This window comes from Excalfactoria chinensis, chromosome 1, assembly GCF_039878825.1.
Source record: "Excalfactoria chinensis isolate bCotChi1 chromosome 1, bCotChi1.hap2, whole genome shotgun sequence".
In the NCBI taxonomy this organism is placed as follows: domain Eukaryota; kingdom Metazoa; phylum Chordata; class Aves; order Galliformes; family Phasianidae; genus Excalfactoria; species Excalfactoria chinensis.
In genome coordinates this window covers 8,571,399-8,589,517 of record NC_092825.1, presented here as the reverse complement: position 1 = coordinate 8,589,517, position 18,119 = coordinate 8,571,399, and positions in this window count along the sequence as shown.

Below are 18,119 nucleotides of genomic sequence, written 5' to 3'. Positions count from 1 at the left end.
ATCTGGAGAAAAAAAAAATTATCTAAAAACATATTTAATTCATGTAATGCAAACTCCATTTAAAGATCACGAGTATCTATAATGGCTGTTCTGAAGGCATTGCCTACTGTTTTATTATGTTGACTCGAAGCGTCAAAGGCAGATGTTGTTGCTATGGCAGTAGAGGTTGGACCTTCCCACCAATATTACACTACATTTTTTTGCTGTGTGGCAGACTGTAGCTGAGAGGCGGTCTGCCAGATTTATGTCTGACATGACAGTGCACATGAAGCAAAGGTATGGCACTGAATTCCTCCATGTGGAAGAAATTGCACTCATTGATATTCATTGATATGTGCTAAAAGTTTATGGAGACCAAACTGTGGATGTGAGCACAGTGAGGCAGTGTGTGATGCATTTCAGCAGTGGCATCAGTGACAGTGAGTCACCTCCACTGGTGCAGATTTTTGGGAGCATGACAAGCAGGCTCTTGTTCATCACTGATGAAAATGCATAGCTAATGGCGGTGACCATGTTGAAAAAAGAGTTTTTCGTAGCTGAGAATTTGCTCTATCCAATAGTCCTATTGTGCTTCTAATATCTGCTGCAGTTTCCATGGAAACAAATAAGAGATATTACTTTCGGAGCAACCTACAAAAATACCTTCTACTATGTAACAGTACAGATTTAAAGAGCAGAGAGAAAGAAAATTTTATAAAGACCAACCACAGAAGTATCAGAAACTATTTTTTTTTTTTCTAAATGTTATTAAAAGTTTTTTGTAGCTACCTTTCAGCTGGAATTATTTACCTTGTCCTTCACAGAGCAGTCAAAAGATCTCCTTGCAATTTTCATTACCTAAAGATATTACCGAGATGATACATTTACCTTGTGGCTGGGGTTTTCTTTTTTTAAGGAAGCCAACATTACCATAACTTTTACATTGACCTGTGTTCTGTGGAAGGGCACATATGCTCCAGCTTCAGATAGAGGTCAGGACATCTGTCTTTGAAAGTTCATGCAGATTTTTTTCATTAAAACTCTTCATTTCTGTAAGCTTACAGACTTGAAGTCTTGCATATAGTAAGCAGGCACTGAAATTTCTCTCGGGGAACAGGTGGATCCATTATTCTGTACACCGGGACACTTAAAAGAAATACAAGACATAAAAATGGAGTTTCAGAAAATCATACATACCATGTTGTACACAAATCTTCCTTCTATTTGAAGTTGTGAATTTTTCAAGCTCCACTAATAAAATTCATCTGAATAAAGTACATGTCTTTCAATAAATTACCTAATAAACACAGAACTTCATCTGGCCTTAAATTTGTTGCTGATTTTTGTTAGCTATTTGCTGACTGACACCAGGTCAAGTAGTGTCCCTAGGCAACTGGTACTGAGAAACAAGTGGAACTGAACCCAGCAGCACATTTAGAGAAGAAATGAAGAATTTTTCTATTGAAGTTCACACAACGAATTATTATTCTGCTTCTGTTTTACTCTGCCTGGAACAGGCTTCCTAGTGTGGCAACTGCTGCCACAATCCTTTTAAAAGACATTTGGATAATGTCCTCAATGAAATGCTTTAACTTTTGGTTAGTCCTGAAGTGGTCAGTGACTTGGAGTAGATGACCTTTTAAGGTCTGATCCAGCTGAACTATTCTATTCTATTCTATTCTATTCTATTCTATTCTATTCTATTCTATTCTATTCTATTCTATTCTATTCTATTCTATTCTATTCTATTCATCAACATCACTACCTACTTTTTGTCAGTGTTGTGGTTTAAGCCAGAAGGTGGCTGGCACCACACAGTTGTTTGCTCACTTCCCACCTTCCCAGTGGGATGGGGGATAAAACTGAAAATAAATAAATAAATAAATAAGATCTCATGAGTTGAGATAAAACTATTTACTAAGATAGAAAAAAAATGGAAAGGGATAATAGATATGACATATATATTTATACATGAATGTATATAACAAGTGATACACAAGCAATTGCTCATCACACCCAGACTGATGCCTAGCCAGCTCCCCAAGCAGTGAAAGAGCCAGATGAACTCCTATTGCTCTCAAAACTCTTTACACAGGATATCATATGACATGGAATATCCCCTTGGCCAGTATAAGTTAGCTGTCCTAATTCTGTACCCTCCCAGATCCTTGGGCCTTTCGCTGAGAATGACCTTGGCTCTGTACAACTCTGCTTAGCAGCAAATATAAACATCAGTGTGTTATCAACGCTGTTTTTCTCCTAGAACCAAAACCATAGCAACATACTAAACACTCTGAATAAAACAATTTCATCCGAGATGAAACTAAGACAACTGTTGTGTTGTTAGTTTTTTTTTCAGAAATCCAGTTCATCTTTGCATCATTTGAACTGACTTTGTTTAGCCGCAGGTTCACCTTTATTTTAAAATCTTCACCTCATTGTTTTATAGTGATGGCACACTGAAAATATTCATTGTAATGTCTGGTATTTCCCAGGAAGAAAAAATATACCACATTAAACAGCATCTAACATCATTCTTATTTTTGCCATCCTGGTTAGGAAATGATACTAAATGGTTTAGATACTAGAAGGAAAAATATGACTTGACTTGGTCTTTACAAAGAGATGAAAACTCTATTTTGAGATTCTTAACAGAGAAACTGACGTGATTTCCACTGAGCAAAAGTCAAAAATAGCAAATTATGTGATTCTGGGTGAAATGACTGACTTGAAATTGAAAGCACTGCTTTTCTTCTTTGTGTTGCATTGTGCCTTTCATGACTAGTTTGCATATATGTGATATTACAGAATAAAAGATTGTATGTTAATGGTTTCATGCATCAAGACTGAAGCAATCAGAAGGTTGGTAAGAGCAAAGCAAAAGTTAATGCTGAAGTCTAAGCACTAAATACAATAATTTGGTTTGGACATTAAAGATCATCTAATTTTAACCTCCTTGTCATGGAAAGCACCTTCCAAGAGACCAGGATGCCCAGAGCCCCATCCAACCTGGCCTTGAACACCTCCAGGAATGGGGCATCCACAGCTTCTCTGGGCAGCTTGTTCTAGTGACTCAGCAAACTCTGAGTAAAGAAGAATATTTATATTGTATGGAAAAGTAGAATCAAAGCAGATTTCTTTTTGGATACATTCAGGTGGCTACTTTTAAGGGAAACCTGGCAGAAATTCTTTTTATTTATAATTTACCAGGAACTGTAGCTTCTAGAGTATATGAGCACCTGAATACGTCAATAGGAAGAAAGTGTAGGATAAAGTGTATTTTCTAATTATCAATATTATCAAGTTAGATTCCTTAACTGCTACTGATGTCAAGTCATTAATCAGGCTAGGAGGAATGTATTATAATATAGGATTAAGGAGAGAAAATCAAACAAACTCAAAATGATATTCTAGTCACCATTTTGGGTATAAAACCCCATAGGCATTTTCTCTTACCTTTCTCCCACATATTTTGTTGTTGGGAGAAAAGAAATAAATGTTGCACCCTAAATTTGCCTTTCATCTATTAATTTCTTATCATTTCAGTACTTATTTGCACATTTTAATATGTATACAAAAAATAAAAAATAAACAAAACAAAAACAGTCTGTCATGAGATATTGATGTAAAAATAAATGAGAAAGAACTGATTTACCAGTCTAGTTTGACCTTACTTTCCATTGATAATTTATTTTCATTTTCCATAAAAGCTGTGTGCACCTGTCCAGGTACCAGTTAAGCATCTGCACCAATGCTATTACCTTGAAAACTCGATAATGCTGAGGTATTTTTATTTATTAGAGAAAAAGAAAATGGTAAAAGATATGGAAAAGCACATTGTAGAGCAAAAGAACAAGGATGAAGAAGGTTTATGAGTAGATATTTTCTAGAATTGGTCACGAGGTTAATCATTTTAATATGCTTCTTTATGTCCTTGGCACAAAGTGAAAGAGTGGGTTAATGAGTGTCTCTGATTACTCAGAATTGGAATCATTGTCCACACAGAAAAGAGCTCTTTCATATAGGAAAAAAATGGGTGACCTTGAGAATAGTAATAATAGAAATGAAGTGAAATTCAATAGCTTGTGAACTTAAGGCTAAACAATAGGAATTGATGTCACAATCCAGAATCTGAAACTCTCAAGGGGAAAAATGTATGAGTAAATACATATGTCACCAGATGACTAGAAACCACTGATGCGTGAAAGCTCCAAAAGATAGCAAAGACAACCTAAAAATGTTTGTTTCAGACTTTGTATTTTGAAATAAAAAGATACTTGAAAAGAAATTTTAAAGTAATCGTGAATGATTTAAAAGTATTACTGTCATCTGGAACAATGTTTGTATCAAATGTAGTCATTGTGGTTCTAGGGAAAATATCCTGAGATAAAACAGATGAGAAATCCAGCTAAGAGTACTATAAAGCCTGTGTTAGGAGTGGGCATTAAAGGTGTCCAGCATTTTTTACACTAGTGAAACAAAAGCTCAGAGAGATTATGAATGCTCTTTGTAAATATGTTAGAAAAATAGACATATAGAAGGTTAGAAGCTGCAGGTTAATGTTGACACAGGAACAAACGTAGATATTAATATGTTTAGCTTGAAAATTAGAAGACTGTTTCTAACCAGGGAACAGTGAAATTTTGGAACAGCATTTAAGTAGAATTAATGAAGAAAAATCAATGTGGTATTAAAAATTAATTTGATCATTTTGAATGAGATTTTGTAATATGGTTCTCCGTGATGGGAAAGGGCTGGATCTGGACACTGAGGCTGAGGGGAGACCTTATTGCTCTCTATAACTACCTGAAGGGAGGTTGTTAGCTGGGGGTCAGCCTCTTGTGTAACTGGTGATGGGACTAGAGGGAATGGCTTCAAGCTGCACCAGGGGAGGTTCAAGCTGGACGTTAGGAAATACTACTTCTCTGAAAGAGTGGTCAGGCAGTGGAATGGGCTGCCCAGGGAGGTGGTGGAGTCACCAACCCTGACGGTGTTCAAGGAATGCTTGGACATTGTATAGAAGGACATGGTTTAGTGAAAACTATTGGAGATTGGTGGATGGGTGGTCTGGGTGATCCTGTAGGTCTTTTCCAACCTTGGTGATTCTGTGATTCTACAATTCCATGATTCTAAGAATGTCATTTCCAATAGAATCCATATTACTAGGGTACTAAGACCATGTTTCTTCACTTCTTTCAAGATTTGCTACTACAGTCCTTTGGACTCTTAAAAGAAAAACTGACACAAATCAAAATATATATTCAAAGGAATCCTAAACAAGAAACACAGTAATATGCTAATAAAAACAGAATGCTGCATTGCTTAGCTCTTCAGGGAAGATAAGAAATTAAAAAATTGTAGGACATAGTACTATGTGCATATTCAAACAGTGGAGTCAATTTATTTTATTTTATTTTATTTTATTTTATTTTATTTTATTTTATTTTATTTTATTTTATTTTATTTTATTTTATTTTATTTTAAATTAACAAGCACAGTTTTTGATATGGATGTCCAGCAAATAAAGATTGGCCTATTATAATGAAGTAAACATGACATGAATTTCTTCTTGAACAGTAACAGTTGTTTGTTGTGTCATTCAAAGTATATTAAATGGCATAAAGACTGATCAGGTAGCTTCAGAGAGTATCCTCATTGGAGCAGACTAAATACATAATCAAGAGGACATCAAGTAGCAAGATATGCACCACCTTCCATTTTTCACAGTAGTAACTACTATCTAGGAAAAGCACTTCATAATCTCTGACAAAGTGTAAATTCTCCATTAATGATTAAACTGACATTTAAGTGCAATAATTATAGCACATTTGCCTCTTTTCATTGATGCTTTTAATTTAAAAGGTTATGTTTTAAAACACATTCCCCTAAAACACATATCAGGAATGAGTTACTGCCAAGACGGCAAAATTGTTCTGAGGACCATAAATCACCAAATCACTAAAGACAGCAGAAGCTCGTAATTATTTTAAAACAAAATAACTAAAAGTTACACTCTGATGATATGCCTAAATCCTTTAAGAAAGGATCTGTTTTCCAAAGTCGTGTGCTTTGGTTAAGTATCAGCAATTTAAAAAATAAAAAATAAATCTACAACATATTTATTTTTACTCAGATAAAACTGGAGCTAGCTAATTGGAGATAATCAAAACCTGTAAAAACCTTTCCTTGTTTGTTCAGTCTTATTTACATTCAGTCACTGAGGCGTAAGAGAGTGATTTTCATCAAGCTTGTTGAAAGTCTTGTTCAGACTGAATGGGATATAATTCCCAAATTAAGACTTGGTAAAAAAAGAAATTTTGGAAATACTGTATCAATTATAAAAGCACAAAATAGTTTTCCACAGAATCACACAGTGATTCAAGTTGGAAGGGTCATCTGAATGTCACCTGATCCAGTCCTTGCTCAAGCAGAGACACAGAGCAGGTTGCCTAGAATATCCACATGACTTCTGAATATCTTCAAGGAGGGAAGGCAACACAACCTCTCTGAGCAACTTGTTCCAGTGCTCTGGCACATTCACAATAAAAAAACATGTTTCCTGTTGTTCAGATGAAACCTCCTCTGCTTCAAATTCTGTTTCAGACAAGAGCCTACTGCTTCTTGGCACTGGGCACCACTGGAAAGTGCCTGGCTCCATTAGGCCCATTAACATATTTATTGACATTGATGAAATTCCCCCTGTCCTCCTTTCCTCAAGGCCCAGCTTTCTCAACCTTTCCTCATATGCGAGATGCTCCAGTCTCTTGATCATCTTTGTAGCCCTTCGCTGGACTCTATTCATGGAATCATGGAATCACAAGGTTGGAAAGGACCTGTAAGATCATTTAGTCCTACTGATCTCCCACAACCATTGCTACTACAAGCCACTAAACCATATTTCATAGCTTCTCATCCAGACGCCTCTTGAACACTGCCAGGGATGGCAACTCGACCCTGGGCAAGCCATTCCAGTGTCTGACCACTCTCTGAGAGAAAAAGGTTTTTCCTTATATCTAATCTCAACCTCCTCTGGCACAACTTGTTGCCATTTCCTCAGGTCCCAGTTGTTGCATGGAAGAAAAGTCCAAACCCTTACTCATCACAACCTCCCATCAGGAAGTTGTAGAATTAAATGAGGTCTCCCCTGAGCCTCCTCTTCTTCAGACTGAACAGTTCCAGCTCCTTCAGCCACTCCTCATAAGACTTGTGCTCCTGACCCCTCACCGGTTTAGTTGCCCTTCTCTGGACATGTTCCAGGGCTTCAATGTCTTTCTTAAAGTGAAGGGTCCAAAACTGAACACAATACATGCGTTGCTGTTCAGACATACTATTCAGTATGTCCATTTCTCTTTTGTACTGAGGAGCTTAGAACTGAACACAGTACTCCATGTATGGCAATATCTGTTCTGAGCAAAGGGAAAATATCCCTCAACCTGTTGCCATCCTGGTATTTCTATATAATTTTCACTTTTAAGCACATACCAGGTATTTCCATCTTCTGATCTTGATAGTTTGAATAATAATGAAATAGTGGTGTCCAAAATGTCTTAACAGGTGTTAAATGTGGATTTTAAGCTTAGCCTAAGGCTTCAAGCAAGCAGCATGGGAAAAGAAAAAGAAAAAAAAAAAAAGAAAAAAGAAAAAAAAAAAGTCTTTTTATTTTACATGTAGCATTGAAAATTATTTTAGCAAATATAACATACCTTTCCTGGGGAAAAAAAAAAATGCATTGAGAATAATTAAAGTATAGCATTGTCTTAACAAAATTGCTCATTGATTTTCTGAAAAGCAGTCAGCAAGCGAAACAGAAATCTCAGTGTATAGGCAAGAAGATTTTGAGAGATAAGTTCAAAAAGAATTGAATAAAATAAATGAACATTCTATATTTAATAGTATTGTAATAGACAGACACTCAAAAAATCACAACCCAGACACAATAAATCAGGAGACTGTTTAAAAAAAATTAAAAAAAGAGAACTCATGAATTTTATGTCATTTTATTGATAGGGTTATTTTTATTTCTGATCTGATTTGAACACGAAAGAATGATGATCTATGTATTTTCTCCACAAGCCGAAGGGCAAAGGACTAGATAAAAACTTGAGGATTGATAGTGCTGTGAATCTCCTAACATGCAATGTTTTATTTAAAACCTTTGTTTCTGTGAACAAGATAAGAGTTTGATCCAACAAATTTCTCCCAAGAGACAAGGCTTTACATAAACACTGAAAAGCATGAGACTAGTAATAAAACTGGAATAGAGAACATGAAAACCTTAACTAAAAAAACACTTTGTATGCCATAGCAGTAATATTGTATGTAAAGGTTCTACTAACATCTTGTACCAGATTTACAGAGAATTACATTTTTTATTAATAGCACATGAAAACAAATTTTTAGAGCAAAGTGAAAGAGGTTTTACTAAAATGTGTTACAAGGCATATCTGTTAGATATATTTATATACATGCACATTTTATTATGCTCAAATGGGAGTGGGAAAGAAATAAACAAAACTGCATTCTGTAAACTGCAGTGCTCACAAGGAAATAAACTTCTGGAGGTTGGAGGCCCTGCTTATAGCAAAGAGGTTAGAACCTGATGATATCTGGGGTCCCTTTCATCCCAAGCCACTCTATAATTCTGTGATTCTATGAACTTGTGAAACTCGTGCCCAATATATATGTATGCAGGTTTTTTTCTTATTTTCCTGAAACCTCTTTTATTTTTTATTTATTTTTTTAATTACCAAACCTGTGAAGGATTATCAAAAAGTCCTCCACTTTGGCCAACTGTTCTCTGAAATGTAACTAAGTGTGCATCAATGCCAAAGTTAAAAATGAATTTGCCTCTTCTCCAGGAAGAGGAAATTATTTTGGTCAGATGAACATTTCTCTCTTCCTTCTCTTGGAAGATTTCACTCTGTTAATTAGATAGAACTACAGTAAAAATAGCTTACCAATTAAATAGTGTAATACTTTGAAAAAAGGTATAGGTAACATTTAAAAACATAAATAAGCAAGATAACATGGTGTGGAAGTCAAAGGGTCTGTTCTTGCTAACTGTGACCACAGTTGATGTTTGTTTGTTTTCTAGAAGACTGTTCAGAAGAATCCGTAAGAACCCCTAGATGCACGAATCCCATAGAAACTATTCTGCATGCAGATCATTGATCTGTATTTGACAAATGAATAAAATTATTATGAATTCAGGAGGAAATCTCCAACTATCCTAGACAGTCCATAGAATCTGAATTATAAATTGAATTATAGTCAATAATATATTACTCCGAAAAGCAAATGAGCTCTCATCAGTTTGTAGATTCCTTCACTGTTACTTGCCAGAGCAACTCATATATACAGAAGCAGGCTTTACAACCTATGGGTGACAGGATCCTTGTTGATTTTGCAGCCAAATAGAATACACAACATCTGAGATTTTAGAAATGCCTGAATTTTAGGCATTCAGAATATTTATTTGCATGCATGACTTTATTTGGATTTATTTGTTTATTTATTTTTATAGATAAGACAACCATAAATATATGTTATTTATTTGAATCCACTTAACACACTAATTAATGAAGATTATTTTAGCTAAGCTGTGTCAAGTACTTGCTTGCAAAGCTGGAGAAGTTCCAAAAGAAAAGTATAAAGAAAATACATTAGCATTTAGTGCTAGTATCGATAGTCTTGGTTTAGATGACATTTACAGTTTCTTGATGCCTAACATCCCCTGTATAAGCCAAGAGAATTATCATAGTTCACTGTCTTTCAGAAACAAACTTCACAGAATTACTCAGTGATTAAGTTTGGCAGAGACTTCTGGGTCTTGTCCAACTACGAACACCCACAGCAAGTTATGTAGGACCACATCTATGTGTCTTTTAACAATCTCCAAGGAAGAGACCGCAACTTTGCTGGACAGCTCATGCCAGTGCTTGTCCACCTGCACAATAATGAGATGTTTCCTGTTGTTAAGATGGAACCTCCTCTGATTCAGTTTGTGGCTCTTGTTAACTCTTGTCCTCCTTCTGGAAAGCACAGAAAAGAGCCTGGATCTGTTCTTTTCCCACTCTCTCTTCAGGTGTTTATAGACATTGGTGAGATCCTTCTGAGCCTCTTCTCCAGACTTAACTTTCCCCAGCTCTTTCAAATCCTCCTCTTATTAGAAGTGCTCCAATCCTTCAATCATCTTGGTGGTCCTTCATTGGACTGTCTCCAGAATGTCCATGTCTTTTTCACGGTGAGGTATAAAACTGCACACTACACTCTAGGCATGATCTCAGCAATGAAAGTTTCAGGGTTAGGGGGACTTCCCACCTCTTTTAGTGAGAGTGCCCATCAGGTTATGTTGTTCCACATTGATCTTCTCTTTCTCCCTCATGTTTTTCTCCCTGGAGTGGTGCTGCTATGCTGCACAAATTCAGACACTTCTATTCACATTCCCTAGATCTTCTCAGTTTACAAACCTCAGTACATCTTCCTAGATTAAATGGCTATCCTGATAATCCTGAATCTTTCAAGAGAGCTGCCACACTTCAAATACATATTACTGAAAAGCAGTCTCTCTGCTTCCATCAGACAACAGAGTTTGTTAGTCCTCTGTGTTACTTCAGACACAAACATCCACTAGATTCAACTGAAATGAACATTGATAACATATCACAAGATCCTGATGCTACTTATGGACTTTTCATTATGCAGGGAGAGGTATAAAAAATTAATGTCATATAAAAGCAACTATAGGTCCTCTAGGCACTGTTTATTTGTTACTGGATAGCTGTGAGGGATTTCATTTGGAAGAGTTCAGTCAGTTGAATAAAGGTTTCTATAAATCCATGATATGTAGACATGGGCTTTCTTTGCCTGTTTTCTATACTATACCTATGTGTGTTCATATTTATGCAGTCTTTTTTAAATTTTAAAGTAGATATTACACAAAATCATCAGGGCATGGTACTGCACAACTTAAGTGTTAAGTAATATGTGCTAATTAGGACTGTGTACTTGTTAAATTTAGCATACTTGCACAACATTAGAAAATTAATTAGCAGGTTGTCTCTTGAAATGTTGAATTAACTTTACTAGGAAGTATTATTAGTAAGTACATACTAATGATTTAGAACACTTACCAAAGAAGACTCTCAAAGACTTTTCAAGTGCTACTAAATTTAGAATCTCTGTAGTCCTCCAGACTACAGAAATATAATTATTTCTGATTTTAAAACAAAATAAAACAAAGAGATTAACTAATATGGCAAAGTCCTCAAAATGCCTCAGGCTGACATAGGAAAGCTAGACTTTTTTTTTCCCAAGTTCTTTGCCTTAATTCTTGATCGCCATAGAAGTATGCAGTTTCCATACATGTCTTTTCTGCCTGAATAAATTAAATTTTAATTAGTTGAATTAAATAAATAAATACAAAATTTTCTCAATTGCTCATCAGCAGACTATGAGATCTTCCCAGAAAATATGAAACTTCTATAACTTAAGAACCAAATGAATTATTCAGTCTTCAGCAATTTTTCCTCCCATATGTAAACGTAGCTATATCTTGTTTCTAGACTTTGTTTTCAGTAATTTTAACCTATGTGACAAAGCAGACATTAGATGCATTGGAGCATAAAGAATGAAGCTATTGCTACTGATCTTAACCTCACCAGTTGTCACAGCTGTGGGCAATTGCCAGAGCTGTTCTCATTAAAAATATCTGTAATTATAGTGAATGACAGTGTCTGATGTGTTATATTTAATACTTTAGCTACTAGCTTGATGTGTAAAACCATGTTCTTAAAGGTTTGCTCAACTTTGAAACCACTGGGCTGAAGGATCCCTTGAAGTCTGAAAGCTGTACCTGCTTGTTTTGGTACTACATCAAATTATGGATTATCTGACATTTGATTCAAGAATCAAGACAGAGAAAAGAGAACAAGACTGAATGCCAAAAAACCCCTTAATTTTATATAAGTTATGACAGGTTCTCTTAGGCTGAGTTTTCTATATTGGAACTGAAAGATTTACATGCCCAGACATGCACACAAGAGCTTAAAATAAATTGATATCACTTTTAAAGGAGAACCAGTCCTTGACAGCAAGAAGAGAATCTTAGTTATCTACTTTATGTTAGGATAGCTAAATAATTAATTGGGCTACTATAGACAAAGTTTCCTAAACTTTTCTTACCTGAGGCACATGTTTTTCTGTGTTAAAACTGATGGCATTTGACAGCTCTCCCTGAGCAGTGCTGACCTCAGCCAGCACAGGCAGAGAGCCGTACCATGACCAGCTGCTGGACCTGTCATGCGTGATATTCTGCTTCCCAGGGCCCCTCACTCTTGCCAGCCTATTTAGACTGGTTTCAGGGCAGAATGCACTGACCATCACAATGCACCTGTTAGGAATTTTTTTACTACAAAGCATCAAAAAAACCCAAAAGAAAACAAAAACAACAACAAAAAAAACACATTTAACTTTTTATTTTATTCACAATTGCCACCATTCACAATTACACGCAGTGTAAAGATGTAAACCCCAGGAATTAGTGCTGCTGGTATTCTCCTCCTCTCTCTCCATCATTTTTATGCTGTAGACCAACTCTAGGCCACCTGTAAGCCACTCAGCTGGACCATGGAGGGGGCCCTTGGAGTCTGATCCCTGCACCTGATACTGTTTTGGTACTTTCCACATCAAAATGGAAGAAGTCATCCTTCCTCCCAGCCAGATTCCTAAATTCTAAGCTAAAAATTGGGTCCCTTTGTAAAATTCTAACACCGTGAATATCAAAATTTTACTAGAATAAGGTGTGGTTTCAAAAGGAAAGTAGACTGAAACTACCTCAGTGTGGATTATTACCTGTCTTTATGGGAATCTCTGAAAAGATAAGAAATGCAGATACGTATTCCTCTGAATTGGATCCTCTCTTCTACTTCCTGAACAAGCTTGCTGCTCTCAAAAAAATACTCTGCATCGTCCTCTTTTCCTCAAAGGAGTTTCTCAAACTTTTCAGTTCCTGTGGGTTCTAATATGTCGAAAACTGATTCAGATGTACCCTGAGAAGTGCTTTCAGATCTAGCTGCTTGAAAAACAGATGTCTAGATCTGGATCCTGATCAGACTGAGACATGAGCTGTGCAAGTGCTGATCAACACTGTCAAGACTGACGAACAAGATATATTTAGAGAAAGAAATGCAGGCACTATATAAAGTACAAAATGTTAGGTCTGTGTAAAAACTGGGGCTATTCTGAGACACACAAGTAGTAGAAGAAGGGGCATAGAGATCCACAAGTTAGACTTTGACACCTAAGTTCTACACAGATCTCGCTTCAACTAATTTGATCTAATGTTAGTAAAAAGCATTTTAAAATGAATATTTTAAATGCTCTTATTAATTAAACTTATTCTGTGGGCATAGGTTTCCCAGAAGCTGTGGAGTCTCCTCTTTGAGGATCTCCAAAAGCCACCTGGACATGGTTATGGGCACCTTGTTCTGACTGTCTTTTATAAGCTGTCCTAAGAGATGCATGGAGCAGGCATGTTTCTTCCATAATGAAAATACTGTTTCAAACATAACAAACTAAACAATGATTTGTACATTCCAGAATTATGTATTGTAGTTTCCTGGTAATGGAAAGTCAATACAGCAGTGGGATTTTTATTCTTTTTAAAGAATCACATTACATAGGTAACTTAAATGAAAACAGCGTCTTTGAATTTATTTAATACTTGAATACTTGAAATGTTTTTTTAACTAATTTTGACGTACTCAAAACAAGTGAAATACACTGGCTATTGTACTTCAAAACATTGTATTAATTATTGCTAAGAAAAGATGATGAGATGAGGGAAATTCAGGGAGACCATGAGGCATTTGTGAATAATGGGGAAGACATGGCATTTCTGATGTCTGAAGTATCAGTATAGCATTATAACAACTGGGAATCTAATTTTGAATGTAGGCTAAGCATGATAAGAACTTGAAAGGCTAAAACTGAAGTCACAGAGTTGCTACTATGGGCTTTTCAATAGATGACATTCCAGAGTGGTATTCCAACATGATCAAAATGCATTACTACAGGAACCTAGCTGTACTGCACATTTCAAGCTATCAGGATTTGCAAAGCACAAGATGATTCTATACAGATGTCAAGTAGAACAACAATAGATCAGAATGAATGGGATTGTTATAGCGGATGAAAGAACAATCATGACTGACAGTAGAGCAAATCAAAATCATCTGTCAGATATGAAGCAGCACAACTCACACGAGTTTTCTCTAGTGTAAATACTATATATGATTTTCAGATGGCAGCCACCATAGTAAATTACAGTGAGCAAGGATTATAATGATGACAATTGAGAACATTTTCAGTACAGCCCCAAGATCAGTATAACATTCATAGATGCAGAATTCCTGTATCTTTGAAAGATATAATGGTTCAGTTATTAGAAACATAGAAGAACTGTAAGCAGGGTATGAGAAGACAGAATAGAGCTAACAGACAAACGCAGTATTTAAAAAATGATGAGGACCTTTAGATGCCTGGGGACAGCCCTGCAAAGTCAATATGAAAACTTGGTATTTTATTCATTATCTGAGGACTTTTGAAGAAATGAGTGACTTGCATTCTCTTCAGCAGAAAATCAAATTCTAATTTTCAATGACAGCCAGTCTTCTGGAACAGCTGTTTAAATAAAAATAAGAAGAAAATGCAGACAATCAAGTTAAGGAGTTTCAGCTAAAAAATATTATAAATTGCTAAAAATTAGAATTAAAAAAGTTGGCTACATACTGTGCTGAAGTATATGAGTGACTTGTGGAACAGAAATACAATGAAATGCTTCTGAGTTGTGAATTAATATTTCTTATTTGTCTTTCCATGCTCCAAAACATTTCTATTGTCATTTATACAGCAATGAAACTGAAGAAGCAGCACTGTGGGTCAGTCTTTTTACTGCAACCTATTTCTTAGCCCTAGAAAGCAAGTCTTGTGAACTATTAAGTAAAGGCTTATAACAAGGTGAGCTTCAGGCCCATGAGTATGTTTTAAAAAGACCTGTTCTGTGTATTTGTGTATTTATAGGTACAGTACTTTACTGATCATCATTAAAAAAATTCTGACAGACTAAATTTTTTTTTTTTTTTTTTTTTTTTTTTTTTTTTTTTTTTAAGTAAAAGCTGATTTTGCATGGTCAAAATACATTACAGTAGTCAGAAAATAATTATGTATGTACCTCAGGGTAACAGAACAACTGCTTTCGGAATTTAGATAAAGACAATGCAAAACAAAAGGCTGCTTAATCTGCAGAGACACATACCATCCATTTTCAAGGAGTGTTAGCTGTACTTCTGGTAGTAAATTCTTATGCCAAAGTGTAAGCTACCCTGGGGCTGATTGTGGCAGTGAGTAATGATAGTGAGTGAAGAGTTAAAAAAATAAATAAAAAAAAGAATAATAAAAAAAGATAGTGAATAAGGATAGAAATAGAAGAAATCCTGAGAGGGGAACAAATAGAGTAAAATAATTGTTAAAATATAAAATTTACAACTGTATGCTCCAGGATTATCAGGAATATCAATGTGGTGATTAGATTAGAAAAAACAAAACTACAAAAACAATAATGAGAATAATTTTTTAAAACACAGCATATCCTCCTACGCTCATCTCTCTGATAAAGCAAGAATTCCTGTTCTGAATTAAACTAAATGTAAGGCTCCTACAGCATTCACATTGATCCACTTTAAATCTGTGGGTAAAGCTGGGTAAAGCTGAGTTTGTTGGCCTGCTCAGTGAAAAAAAAGTATGGATTCAAGCTTTTGGTGTGATCACAAGAAAAATGCATAATAACATGGTACATCTACTAATAACGTGATATCACAGGTACATTCAATTTGCATGCCAATGCTTACGATGAGTTAAACAAATAAAACACAGCAGCCTCAATTACCAAATCCTTTACCTCTCTGCCAAATAATACTCTGAAAAAAAAAAACCAAGTCCTCTTATTCTCTCTGAATCTCTGTGTTTTGTGGTATAAACTGAAGGAAAAAAGCCAGAGCTTATTGGTGGTGAAAGGAACACAGCATTTAATCTTAGGTATATTTTAGAAATTCTGTTCAGATTTCAGGTTTTTAAACACTGGGCTGCTGTTATACAAACTCTTCTTGCTTGTCTTGAAAACCTGGACTAATATTTAAAGTACAACATAAAACAATAGTGAGAACATTTGTTGTTATATCATTTAATCCAAGAATATATCTTTTTAAAATGCATTATTCTAACCTGAATACATTGTATTGAATGGAGATGATGAAGGACATGGGAAAACTGATTGAAGAATTTCTGCCATCTCATTCTGGTCCGGACAGTTCTTTGGCACTAAATTTGCTTTACTGCTTCTTGTCAAGGCTCTGACAAAGGGACTCTGAATGTAAACTGGTGCCAGTATTTTAGTTAAAATACACTAAGCATATTGATTTATGTTTTGGCCTAAAATCCTTGGAACTTTCTCAAACTGCTTTTGAAAGTTTATCTGTACAGAATGCATTTGGTGCCAAAGAGAAGTCAAATGTATTTGCCTGGGCACCTAAGTGGATGGCGAAATTAAAGAGACTATGTTTTGGTCTCTTAAAACCCACATATTTTACAAAGAACCTGGATTTTCCCCACAAATTCCTGAAGACAGCACGCAGAAAATATGTACTGTACAGCTATACAGCTGTAGTTTTTGAGTACTCTGCACTTAAGATTGAATTTCTCTTGTGTTCCTCCACTTATGAGCAGTATTTCTGTTTTTGCAGTGGCCTTATTTCAAGATTTTGAAATCAACGTTTAACCTTTTCACAACTTGACAGAATCATCTGTATAGCAATGATTGTACTCATCAAGCTAGAGAGATAAGCATTAAAAGCTAGTTAAATACCTATTCTAAAGACTTGTTAAATGAATGGATATGTTTCCATCTATTTTAATGACTTTTAGTTCTGAAGATTACAAGTCATTAGCTTTAAAATGCATATTCTACTTAATGAATTAATTTGCATGAAATCAGTAACACTCTTATGAAAAAGGGCTAAGAAAGCCTAAATGAATAAGAAGAGACAACAGGTATGGGGCTTAGGCACTGACCATACTGCAAAACCAAAGCAAGAAAAGACTGAATTGCACATAAACACCTTCAGGTTCTTTAGTTATTTTACTCCTTTTATATTCATTCAATTTTCCAAATGATAACTAATATTGTTCTTGATCAAGTAGTAAAAAAACAAAAGTTGATGATCTTTGTCTTCCCACTTTGCCTTCACAGTTAAAAAAAATAAATAATAATAACCATAAAGAAGCATATTAAGATCAGTTTACTACCCATGATTTTCTTAGAAACATTTTACTTAATTTTCCCTACATAATTTGCTGCTATAAAATCACTGTATTGATGCAGCTTGTAGAAGCAAATTGCTGTGTTTTGTAAGCTGCCTACTTAGCTATTGTTGATTCTGCATGCTGATGTATTAAAAAGTAGGATGGCCTTCAAAAAAAAAAAAAAAAAAAAAAGAAAAAAGAAAGAAAAGGCCTTTGAGAAGGACGTTTTCAGCAGGAAGAATGCGTATCTTGTTAAGCTCTCATACATTTCACCATTTGGTAGTGAGTCACTGAAGCATCTGGCATGAATTTAAGGATCTTCATGCCGTTGATGCACCAATCATGCCGATATACATCTCTTTCTTTATGGAAAAGAATCTGTGAATACATTCATTATGGAATATAAGGAAGAAGGAATGGAGCAATCAGAAGTAAAAAAATAAAATTAAATTAAAAAAGCACATAAATGCAGATGCCACATTCACTTTTGGGAAAACAGCATCTAATCATTTTGCCAAGCTGACGATAAGTTCATTTTTCCAAAAGGATGAAAGTTAAGGCAGATAGCAGATGCCTGAAGAGATACCTTAGTAAGATATTTTCATCAAAACGCTCTAGAATGGAAACTAACAATATAAAGCAAAGCTGAATGCATTGTGTACACTTAACATCTCTAGAGCATGGGGGGGGAGGGGTAGAGGGAAGGAGGCCAATCACATTATAAAGAACTACCACAATTTAAAAAGGAAGTTAAGTTTCTCACAAGAATTCTCACAAGCTAC